At 39.3% G+C, this 12,419-nt stretch overlaps 1 protein-coding gene across 1 annotated transcript in view; it reads left to right on the plus strand.

Annotated features, from left to right (window-relative positions):
• The first annotated feature begins 6,893 nt into the window (after positions 1–6,893).
• Positions 6,894–12,419, plus strand: part of NUP93 (nucleoporin 93) — a 112,576-nt gene continuing 107,050 nt past the window's right edge. The window contains exon 1 of the mRNA XM_001365209.4: positions 6,894–7,142. The gene's annotated coding sequence lies outside the window, so the exon portion shown is untranslated. The remainder of the gene's footprint in view (positions 7,143–12,419) is intronic.

Genomic DNA, 12,419 nt, shown 5'->3' on the forward strand with positions numbered 1-12,419 from the left:
CCCCAAACCTTTCCTCCATTACATCTGCTGTCTCCCCTGAACCTCACTTTGAGAAGGGAGGCCTCTACTCCTTTTCTCTCTCTCTAGACTGAAAGACTTAATTAACCCTTGATTACAACTAAACCATTTTCTCGACTACATCCTTTTAGGAGAATCAAATGTCCCTAGAAATGAGGTAGAGGTGAATCAGATCCAGATGATCTGAGGGTTTCTCTGAGTAGAAACATGAACTAAAGAGTTACTGAAAAGTTACTGATAAGCTTCTAAAATTAACCCAATCTCTCTGAGCCTAGGGGTATAGATTCTGGATTATTGGTTACAAATAACAAAGATCCCATGTTGTTTTCCAATTGTACTATATTTTATATTTTTCAGAGTTTGTTGTCATGTCATCTCGTCAGGTTCAGTCAATTTGGGGGGCAGAAGAGAGGGGAAAAGGAAGAGAAATGGTACTAGTCAAATACCTTTTCTGTACAAAGCATGGGAAAAAATTAGCATAGTTTCTAGGGAGCTATGTGCACATATAAATGAATATTTCCCATAATGCCCAGGATACAGGGGACTGGAAGGGGATTCCATGGGTTAGAGTGAAGATTAGAATCCTAGAACTGCCTGAATAAAGAGATATGTTACTAATCTAGTGGCAAGAAACAACGGAGCCAAGAATAGCATGAGCACTGCAAAAATCTGTGCTGTGTAGAGGGCCAATACAAGGGCAGGACTGGCATCTGAGATAGGTGCAGACTGGGTGCATGAATGCCAGAGATAATGAAGAACAAAGCTAAGGCTCCAAGCAGGTCACAAGAGGAAACACAAGTGTTGTATTCTCTAGGGTTCCCAATTCTGCTCACACTATTTGAATTTCCCCTATGGATGTTGTGAATTTTGTTTCTAGAGGTATACAGACTATTAAAAAAAACCCTTACCTTCTGTCTTAGTATCAGTTCTAAGACAGAAGATCAGCAAAGGGTAGGCAATTTGAGTTAAATAACTTGCCCAAGGTCACACAGGAAGTGTCTGAAGTCAAATTTGAACCCAGGTCCTCCCAATTCCATGCCTGGCACTCTACCTACTGTGTTACCTAGCTGCCCCTCAGTCTAATCTTTTGAAAGAGGTAAAAGCAACCTATTCTTTTGCTATCTAGGTTCAGAGATGAGCCCTATTTCTGTTTTCCACATTTTTGTAAGAAATTACTCATACTGGGGGCAGCTGGGTAGCTCAGTGGATTGAGAACCAGCCCTAGAGACGGGAGGTCCTAGGTTCAAATCTGGCCTCAGATACTTCCCAGCTGTGTGACCCTGGGCAAGTCACTTGACCCCCATTGCCTAGCCCTTACCACTCTTCTGCCTTGGAGCCAATACACATTATTGACTCCAAGACAGAAGGTAAGGGTTTAAAAAAAAAAAGAAATTATTCATACTTATATATTTATTAAAATATTTTTTCTGGTGGAAAGGATAAATATGGGGTCTGGGAAGGGAAGGTCTGACTGTCCCTCATAGAGAACTAGAAATGAGCCAATTTCAGATGTTCAAAAAAAGACTTTTTGGTAGGAGAAACACAAAGCATATTAATTTTTAATAGAAAGAATTTCCTCAAAATTGAACCTAATTTGTCTGTTAATAGGAAGAGAGTGTCAAGGAGTCCTACCCAGGGGCCCTAAGAAACCTAATTCTGATGAATAATTTATATAGCTGTTGAAGAGGATCAGTGGCATTGTGAGTGAATTGGATTTAAGTGAGGCAGAGTCGCACAAAGTCATAAGCTTCATTTTTTTCTCCCAGTCACCAAAGTGTAGTGACAAGACAAAAGTCAAGACAACTATTGCATGGCCCAGGATGGCATCTTTGACATCTGACTATGCTTTAAGAATTCCAGAACTTCAACTGCCTTTACAGCTGTTGGAACAAACTGTTCTCATTCACCCATACTGCTAGGGGAAATCTTCACATGCTTGGAGTAGACATGCCCCAAACTCACTGACGGGTTTGAGGCCCATACGTTACCCTCAATCTGGTTTAGCCTGTCTATGGGTAAGAGAAGGAGACACCAAAGTTTGGTTGAGCCACCTTGAAAAGGTCTTCATACCAGAAGTACTAGCCCTCTCTGAATACTCTATACACTCCGGGGTTATATGGCTAAAATGTCCTGGGATATAAGGTAATTGTTTTCTTAACCAAATGAAATACCAAGAAAGAAGTGAAAATCATAGACTGGATCCAAGGTTTTAGAATCACCATGTTTTTTCCTGAAGTCAATCTTTAATTTTTATTTATTCATTACAGGTATGGCCTTACTTTAAGACAAACTAAGGTTTCCATACAAGTGGGGATCATTTCACTTACAGTGGAGAAGAGCCTTATTGGCACAAGCCCCATTTCATTCTTCTAAATTTAGGGAAATGCTATAGAAAGAGTTTACCTAAGTGCCACAACATTTTTGACAAGGACTCCCACCATCTCCTTGAGGATTTGGAAAGACAAGGGATTAGATGATAGTTTTATTAGGTGAATGACTGGACTTAAAGATTCTAGTTAATAATGGGTTGATGCCCACTTGGAGGGAGGTTTCTAGTGGAATGCCAAAGGCAAAAGGTTCCTCAAACAATATTATTTGCCATTTTTATGAATCACTTCAACGTCTGAAAAGGAAACAAGATTTTATTAAGAATGTATGTGCCAGAGAGGGGCAGAGTCAAGATGGTGGCATTGAGGCAGCAAAAGTTCAGATCTCTGAAAACCCTTCCTTACCAATTACAAACTAAATGCTCCCAGGGGACTGAAAATCAAACCTAACAAGACAGAGCCAAGGAACCCTCCTGCTGGACTCAATTTAAAAAGTACATCCCCCAAAATCCTGAATTCCAGAACACTCGGGTTTAAGGGGAAGGGAGAAGAAAGGTCCCAGCCCCCCTTCCCCCCTCCACACACACCTAGAGTGCTAAGCCTCCAGCAGCAGCTGGAACCTCTGGGCTGGCAAAGGTGCTGGCCTAGAGGGAGTACCTTGCGGTCAGAGCTGTGCTAGGCTTAGGGCCTCAAACACAGGTGGTGGGGAAGGAGTTGGAGAGGGAATGCAGAGTGGGCAGCCTGGTTGTAGCAGCAGAGACCCTCCATATTGCTCCTCCCTTCCAGGAGGTTTTGGCCTCAGGGCACATCCAGACCAACCCAGTTTACTCCCATCAACAGTCTTCAGAGGGCAGGGAAGCTCAAGCTCCAACACCACTCCCCCATAGACTATTGGACTTTAATCCAATCAAAGCCTCTAGAGCACAGGGAAGCAAAATCTCCAATACCCCTCCTCCATAAACTGCACTGAGAGACTCGCTGACAAAACTCCAAGAGGGAAGACTGACATAAAAGCCCAAATCCACAGATCCAACACATAATGAGAGGAACAAGAGTGTAGGCAACTACAGGGGAAAAAGAAGGGGCAAATATGAGTAAACAACAGAAAAAGAAAAAAGAAATTACAATCAACAGCTTCTATATAGGCAATGAACAAAGAACAAATGGAACAGAGCAGGAGGAAACACCAAGCAACAAAACAGAAATCCCAGTGAATTTGACACAGGCTTTGGAAGAACTCAAAATACAATTCAATACACAATTAAGAGAGGCTGAAGACAATTGGGAAAAGAACTTAAAAACTAAGATAAGTCATCTGGAAACAGAGGCACTTGAACTAAAACGAGAAAATAATGTCTTGAAAGCCAAAATCAACCAGCTTGAAAATGAGGCAAAGGAGGTGAAAGATGAGGCAAAAAAGATGAAAGATGAGGCAAAGGAGATGAAAGATGAGGTAAAGAGGATGAAAGATGACCTCCAAAGAAAATCAGACCAGAAGGAGAAGGATGACCAAAAGCCAGGGATGAAATCCAGTCTTTAAGAACGAGAATACAACAACTAGAATCAAGTGACTTCACAAGGCAGCAGGACACTATAAAACAAAATTTAATGAATGAAAAAATTGAGGAAAATGTGAAACATCTCATTCACAAAACAGAAGATTTAGAAAATTGTTCCAGAAGAGACAACTTAAGAATCATTGGCCTACCAGAAGACCATGACAAAAGGAAAAGCCTGGACATCATTCTACAGGACATTATCTAAGAAAACTGCCCTGATATTCTAGAACAAGAGGGAAAAGTGGAGATTGAAAGAATACACAGATCACTTCCTGTACTTAATCCCCAACTAACAACATGCAGGAATGTTATAACCAAATTCAAAAACTATCAGACCAAGGAAAAAATATTACAAGTTGCTAAGAAGAAGTCATTCAGATACTATGGAACCACAGTGAGGATAACACAGGATCTGGCTGCATCTACACTGAAGGATTGAAAGGCATGGAATATGATATTCCGGAAAGCAAGGGAACTAGGTCTACAACCAAAAATCAACTACCCAGCAAAACTGACTATATTCTTACAGGGGAAAGTATGGTCATTTAACAAAATAGAAGAATTCCAAGTATTTGTAAAGAAAAGACCAGACTTGAACAGAAAATGTGATGTCCAAGCACAGAATTCAAGAGAATCATTAAAAGGTAATTAAAAAAGAGGGAAAAAAGAAAAACAAAACAAAACAAAAACAAAAAACTTTTTTTTAAGAGACTCAATAAGTTAAAATGATATCTATCCCTATAAGAAAAGAGGTCATTGGTAACTCTTAAAAATTGTTATTACCAACCGGGCAACTAGAAGAAGTACACTTAGAGGGAACAGTGACAAACTGTATAGGATGAAATGACAAGACATAAGTATGTATAGAGATATATGTATGCATAAATATATATATACATACACACATATATTTATATATGTGTATATATATATATGTATATATATATATATATATATACAACTAGAGCTAAAAAAAAGAGGTTAATACTAAAAGAAATGGGAAAAGAAATTGAAGGGGTAAATTTATGTCACAAAGAAGCACATGGCAGGAGGAGGGAGAACATCAATACACTGGAAGGGTAAAGAGGTTGGAGATAGGAAATACTCAACTCACCCAAAGAGGGAAGAACAATCCAATCCATTAGGGCAGAGAATTGATTTGCATCCTATAGGGAAGTAGAAGGGTAACAAATGGACTGGTGGGGAAGGAAGCAGTACAAGGGAGGGAGAGGTAGGGGGGTAGTTTAAAAGGACTGTAAAGAAAATAAGGGGGGAATAAGAAGGGAGGGGGGTAGAAAGGGAAGCAAAATAAGAGTGGGAATTAGGGGAACTGATTACTAAATAAATTAATTTTTAAAAAAATTGCTTCAGGGGGCAGCTGGGTAGCTCAGTGAATTGAGAGCTAGCCCTAGAGACGGGAGGTCCTGGGTTCAAATCTGGCCTCGGACACTTCCCAGCTGTGTGACCCTGGGCAAGTCACTTGACCCCCATTGCCTACCCTTACCACTCTTCTGCCTTGGAGCCAATACACAGTATTGACTCCAAGACGGAAGGTAAGGGTTTAAAAAAAAATTGCTTCAGTAAAAACCAACAACAAAAAACAAATAAATTTTTTTTAAATATATGTGCCAGATATTGTGCTAAGAGCTTTACAAATAAATATTACTATATTTGATCCTCACAACAACCCTGGGATATAGGTGCAATTATTAGCCCCATTTTACAGTTTGAAGACATTGAAACAGAAATTAAAAGACTTGCCTACAACCAGAGTTAATAAATGTCTGAGTTTAAATTTGAACTGAGGTCTTCTTGACTCCAGACCCAGCATTCTATCTACTGATCCGCCTAGTTGCTTTAAGCATAAATGACATACTTATTAAATTTGCAGATGACACAAAGTTGAGAGGGAGAGCTAACACACTTGATAATAGTCAGTATCCAAAAAGATGGATCTTGATAGCCTAGAATGCTAGGCTGAATCTGGTCATTTGAAACAATAGGAATAAATATAAAGTACTATGCTTTGCAAAGACTTTTTGTTGTTGCTTTGTTTTAAAACCTTTACCTTCCATCTTGGAAGCAATACTAAATATTGTTCCAAGGCAGAAGATTAGTAAAAGTTAGGCAATGGGGTTAAGTTCACAGCTAGGAAGTGTCTGAGGTCAGGTTTGATCTCTGGATTTCCTGTCTTTAGGCCTGGCCTAGAACTTAACCAATTGCTGCTCTGCAAAGTTGTTTTAAAGGAAGTTAGCTAGGTGGTACAGAGAATGGGGTACCGAATTTGTAGTCAGGAAGATAGAATTTAAATTCTTCTCCAGACACTGTGTGACCCTGAGCAAAGCTGCAAATGCCAATCTGCCTCAATTTCCTGATCTATAAAACGGGAATAATAATGGTGCCTTTCTTGCAGTTTAGTTACTATTAACTTAATCTCAGTGCCTTCCTTCTGTTATTTCCATTTTATCCTCTCTTTAAGGAACTCTGTATCTTTTTGTTTGCATGTTGTCTCCTTCATTCGATTTTAAGCTCCATGGGGGCTGGGACTGTCATTTGCCTGTTTTTGTATCCCCAGCACTTGGCACAATACCTGGCATACAGCAGGGGCCTAATAAATGATTAAATTGTATTGAATTATTGTAACACATGCAAAGCACTCTGCAAACCTTAAAATACTACATAAATGCTAGCAATTGCTCTCGTTAATTATTATTGTTCATTAGCACAGATAGAAGATAGGGAAACTTGGCTACCCCTATAGTAAAAAAATCCATGGAATCTGGGAAGTCTGCAAGCTCAGTCTAAGCCAAAAGTAGGGTGTGGCAGGCAAAAAATGTGAATATTATGTTTTCTTATTTAGGAAGGCATGAAACCTAGAAAACAGATTCCCCCCAATTAGGAGAAGCTATAACGGCTCACTCGCCCCTGAGAAGGAAATGCCTCTACAATCAAATGGTCCCTTGGCTTTCACGTGAAGATTAGCCAGTTCCTGGCCCGCTTTCCAGGGCTCTTCAGGCGTGGCTCTAGGCTACGTGTGTTCCTTGTACCCGAGCGCGCTCTGCCAATAAAGTTTATTTGGCGGAGAGTGCCGCGCGGAGGCTGCTGGGGAAGGCCTCTATCCGCCAATCAGGAAGCTCTGGCGAGCGGCGCGAGAAGCTCTGAGTCCTCCGGCCTCGTTCCTGCTCCTCCTCCGAGCCGGCACCGGCAGCCGCGGCGGTGGTGGCGGCTCCTGGGCCAGGTAAGCAAGCCCTCGCTGCCCCGCCCTCCTTCCCGGGCCGTCAACAGCTTTTGCCGTGGGCGGTGTTCGCAGCTTGTGTCCCCCGGAAACTGTAGCCCTATGGTGTCTGCCCCACGCCCCCTGGCCTTGGTGGGGCATCATCACCCGTTCGTTTTCGGAACTACTCGCCCCAGGGAAACCAGGCTCTGGCCCGGGTCGTACTAGACAACTCCACCTCTTAGTCTCCTCCAGGGCCCAGTTGGGTTCCTCTGTTGGGTCCCTCATAGAGCCTACAGGATACTGCGGAGCACTCCAGGGGAGCGCTTGCCGCCCTAGTACGGTGGCCTGCTGGTCCCCTTCTGCCACTCAGGCCTCTGTTCTCCCCACCCTGCCGTAATTCAGTTCCTTAGCAGCCCCTGGTCCCTATGCTCCTCCAGGGCTCCCTTTACTTCCTTCCCCTACAAAGAAAGGCTTCCAGTGGGTTAGAAACTGGAAATTTTAAGGTTGCCAAGTGTCTTTGCCATCCCATCTCTTCCTCCTGATACACCTGGTGAAAAGAACAGGCGGTTGCTGTCTGAAGTGTTAACTGTTCATTCCAAGAATCACAGAAACTAAACCTGGAAGCTACTTTAGAGGCAATGTAGACATTGAGTCTTAGAGTCGAAAGGGACCTCAGAGGTCATCTAGACTAACCACTTCATTTTACAATTGAGAACATTAATATTGAGGTTCATAACATAAGGAATAAGAGGCCTTGACATTGGATTTGGGGGAGTGAGAATGAGGAGTCAAGCAGTATGCCAAGGTTGCAAGCCAGGGTGACCGGCAGGATAGTGGTTCCAGTGACAGATTTTGGAGGGAAGGTGATGAGTTCTGTTTTGGACATGTTGAATTTAAGATCCCATCGGACATCCAGTTTGAGAAATCGGGAAGGCAGTTAGTGAGGTGGCTCAAGCTCAAGAGAGAGATTTAGGCTGGATATATAGATCTCAGAATTATCTGTGTAGAAATGATAATTGAATCAATAGGGGTTGATGAGATCACCAAATAAGATAATTTGGAGTAGAGGTTCTTAACCTTTTTTTGTGTCATGGATCCCTTTAAAAGGACTGTCTTGTAAAGCCTGTAAACCCGTTGCCAGAATTTTTTTTTAAGTTCCTAATTGAAGAAATGCTAACTTGCAGTTGGAGATTAGTGAAAATAAGATTTTTTTTTTCCTTAACCAAGTTCATGTATGTATTATACCTTGAAATCTACACAAGTCCATGGATACTACATTAAGAACCCAGGTATAGAGGGAAAAGAGAAGAGGACTCAAGCCATATCCACAATTAGTGGTAAGAGGCTGGTTTAAATCAGGTTTCAATTATTGAGGACCTAGCCTGAGGATTTTAAGAAAGATCTTTTAAAGGAAAAAAAAAAAGGATAAAATATGTATATGGGGTATGACATATAGTCCAGACCCTAATTATAACCTACCTAGCCTATTGCAGTAACCCCCTAATAGGTCTTACTCCCAGCCCATCTTTCAGCCTTGTTGGCAGGATAATTTTTCTTATTCAAAAGTTGCTTTAAAAAATCTGAAGTAACTTCATATTGTTCCATGAATAAAATTCCTTTACAGTCTTGGAGAATCTGTTTGGGGGTCCATCTATTTCAGGTTAGGAATCCTTGCTTTAAGATAAAATACAGCTTTCTGTTTGGCATTTGAAGTCCTTCACAATATGATTCCATCCTTATTTCTTGTATGTTTTGTATTTACTTATTTGTGTATATGTTCCCCACCCTCAAAGAGGGGCAGGGACTTTTGGTTTTTTGTCTTTGTGTCTTCAGCACTTACTCTAGGTATCCAGCATATAATAAGATGCTTGGTAAAAGTTTCTTGAATTGATTCTTTTTTATTTTTTAAAATCCTTACCTTCCATCTTGGAATCAATACTGTGTATTAGTTCCAAGGCAGAAGAGTAGCAAGGGCTAGGCAATGGGGGTTAAGTGACTTGCCCAGGGCCACACAGCTAGGTAGTGTCTGAGGCCAGATTTGAACCTAGGATTCCCATCTCTAGGCCTGGCTCTCAATCTGCTGAGCTACCTAACTGCCCCCTTGAATTGATTCTTATGCATGGAATTTTTTTCTCTTGTGAATTTTTTCTTGTCTTTTAAAGCCCATTCAAAGACGATCCATGTCTTTGATCCATTTCCTTCAGTTCCTCCTACTCCCAAAACAACCTTCACCATCAGACCTGGCACTTAGTTTCACAACTCTATAATGCACTTACATAAAATAATCAATTATACATTTATACATACATTACATACACGTGTACATTATACATACCTGCTATGTGGCAGGCACTGTGCTAAGCACCAGGAATAACAAGTGGAAAAAGAAAGTTCCAGCTCTCAAGGAGATTACAATCTAATAGGGAAAGACAACACAAAAGGAAGCTTAAAGGGGTAAGGAGAGGATCATACTCTGTGCTGGGATCATGATAGTGAAATTCAGTAGGAATACAGAAGAGAGTTGAAACCAGGTGGGAAATGAAGAGGTGGCTGATTTGGGTGCCCTTACATGGGAGTTAATTCCTTCTCTGTCCTCTCCAGAGGGAGGGTCACCAAAGGGTAGGGAGTACTGATGAGATGTAAATTCCAGAGCTGGAGTAATTTTGCAAGATGATGAGGTTTCTGGGGCATGAATGGTAAGGTCCAAAGGAATGTCATTGGGTGGGAAGATGGTATATATTTTATTTTTGACTTATCTCCATCCTAGCCTCCATGAAGGCAGAGACTGTTATATTTAACTCCCCCAGTACTTGGCTTAAGATCCTTAAATTTGTATGTCCTTAATAAATATGCCAAAGACAGTAAATGAATTGAAATTTACTCCCAAGGCTTTTATGTATTATGAATCTATTTGACAATCTGATTACCCAATGGATCCCTTCTTAGAATGTTTTAAATGCATATAATAAAATACATAGGATTACAAAAGGAAAACTATTGAAATACATAAAAAAATTTAAAACTGGAAACTAATTTTTGAAAGATAGTTGTCAGAAATATTAAAAAAACAAACCAACAACTCATGAATCTCAAATTAAGAACCCTTGTTCCAAAATGATCAGGAGAAATATGTGATTAACATAAGATCCCAGGATTTTAGAGTTCAAACAGTCCTGAGAACTCCCATAGTCCAAAAGAGAAAAGGACTTTGAGAAAGAGGAACTGATTTTATTGGAAGAGAATTTTGGCTTAGGTCATATTGAGTTGGATGTGATAGTGTCTGAATAAAAATATCCATTGATTGACTACTGCTAGTGTGAAGAAAAGACTAGAAATGTAGATTTTTGAAATATCAGCATCTCATTTATAATAAAGGTATTGGAAAGGATGATCTCTCTTAGAGAGAAGGTGCCAGAGAAGAAAGATTTGTAGATTCTTTTAGAAGAGGCTTTTAAAGATACAATATTCCATCCCAGCCGTGTGACCCTGGGCAAGTCACTTAACCCCCATTGCCTAGCCCTTGCTACTCTTCTGCCTTGGAACTAATACCCAGTATTGCTTCCAAGACGGAAGGTAAGGGTTTAATTTAAAAAATAAAAATAAAGATACAGTATTCCAGTGGAGGAAGAAGATTGTATTTATTCATATACTTATAGTAGTCTGTTATAAATTGTGTCCAAAAAAGAATCATAGAACTTATTGTTTTTGTGGTGTATTATTATGTATTACATATAATAGTTCTTTGTTTTCTTTAAACATCTATATACTGAATAATTATCAGAGCCAATTTTGCCTTATGTCTTAGACCATAAAGAATTGCCAATTTTGCCTTATGTCTTAGACCATAAAGAATTGTTCAACAACCGTTCTAATTTCTGTTCTTTTCAACCTTTCCTCCTTACCTTACCTATTAGGCATTTTTAGATAATAATTGCCTAAGAAAAAGACAGTTTTCTCTTTTATATACTATATGACAGCAGACACCTATAGTAGAAAGATGAATGACTAGGCCCCCAGTCATGGTTTACTAATATTTAGAAGACCTCAGAGGATAATTTAAAATTTTCTGGTAAAATGAAGAAGACTTTTTCTTTTTAACTAACTGTTCCTCAGAATTCATCAGTACCTTCACTGAATAATTAATTTTTAATTTGATCCCTAAAAAGTGTCAATCTTTCACCCAAAAATGAAGTTGTGAATTTCTTCTTTGCCACTACATTTTCTACATGGAAATGTGTTACTTAAAACTCATATTTGTTCATTAAAATAATGATAACAGCAATCCATCTCTAATGAGTGGTATAAATTACATACTGGAAAGAAGACTAAGCATAGAGAAGACCTGGATTTACATATGAGCTCTGCTACTTTGGCTGGTCATAGTGGAACAAGCATCTTTCTGGGCCTTTCTTCAAGTGGAACATGAAAGGGTTGTACTGGCTTGATCCTTTAAGGTCCCTTCTGATTTTTATAATATATGAATCATGATAATTTTACTTAATTATATCATAGATTTACTATAGACAAGAATTTTGAAATACCAAGTAAATCCATAAGATTGGGAATAGTGTAGCCATGAGGCTCAAAGGAGTTGATAGATGCAGAATGCTTTGCAAATATTAAAGTGCTTTCTAAACATCAACTATTATATAAATAGTATTATTATATAAATAATTATAGGTAAATATTCAATACACATAAATAATATGTCAACTCTTACTAAATCAACAGTTTTGTAATGACAGCTAAAATATATTTGTATGTGATTTTTACATTTCCACTGAGCAAGGGAAAAACTTTGTGAAGATGATGAAATAGTAAATTATTCTTCTACTGACAGCATCTCAAACATTCTAAAAACACCTATTGTGCATATGTTGGGCTGTAGAGGAGATGATTGGGGAGGGGGGGAAATGAGATACAAAGTTAATTCAGACAGTTAATAATGAGTGTTTGGGAATCCTTCAGCAACAGGATTCATGTAGTTGAATCATGCACTCAGTTGAGAGCAGTTTCTTTTCCCCATTTTTTTTCTCTTTTTAGGTCCTCTGAATTTTTATATTTTGACTGTAGAGAATAAGAAGGAAAGGAAATAATTTTATGTAATGTATTATGTCACTGAGTATTTGCATACAATATTAGAAATCACTTTCAGGATTTTCTTATTGGGATAAAAGAACTCTCCCCCTCTTAAATAGAAAACCTATTCCCTTTAATCACTGAGTTAGGTAAGAAGGTCATTTACATAACTAGTATCCAATGAAGCCCATATTCAAATAAACAGTATAAACCCTCACT

This window comes from Monodelphis domestica, chromosome 1 (assembly GCF_027887165.1).
Source record: "Monodelphis domestica isolate mMonDom1 chromosome 1, mMonDom1.pri, whole genome shotgun sequence".
Lineage (NCBI taxonomy): Eukaryota > Metazoa > Chordata > Mammalia > Didelphimorphia > Didelphidae > Monodelphis > Monodelphis domestica.